This window comes from Tupaia chinensis, unplaced genomic scaffold, assembly GCF_000334495.1.
Source record: "Tupaia chinensis unplaced genomic scaffold, TupChi_1.0 Scaffold000047_1, whole genome shotgun sequence".
NCBI lineage: Eukaryota > Metazoa > Chordata > Mammalia > Scandentia > Tupaiidae > Tupaia > Tupaia belangeri.
In genome coordinates this window covers 5,241,728-5,242,054 of record NW_006159505.1, presented here as the reverse complement: position 1 = coordinate 5,242,054, position 327 = coordinate 5,241,728, and positions in this window count along the sequence as shown.

Below are 327 nucleotides of genomic sequence, written 5' to 3'. Positions count from 1 at the left end.
ATCCCTTAGCCGAGCTCCCCCTCCAGCCCCACGCCTTCCACCGTGCGCGCTGAGGTACCTCGGTACTCTTCAAGGTGCTCGGGGCGCGCAATTGGACCCCAGAGGGTGGCCAAAGGATCCGTGGTCTCTGCCCTCCCCACTACCGAGCGACCTGTCTCCCGGGTGACCGGGCGCGGCGTCCGCAGCGGAGTAGAGGAGTCTCCGCAGACCTGTGGCTGCGGTCAAAGCCGGGTAGCGGCCCGGCCTCGCGCAGTCTCAGAGGTAACCTTGAAGCAGCCGCTGGGCACCCAGAGCTGCGTTGCGGGAGGCTTCGGGACCCGCGGGCAC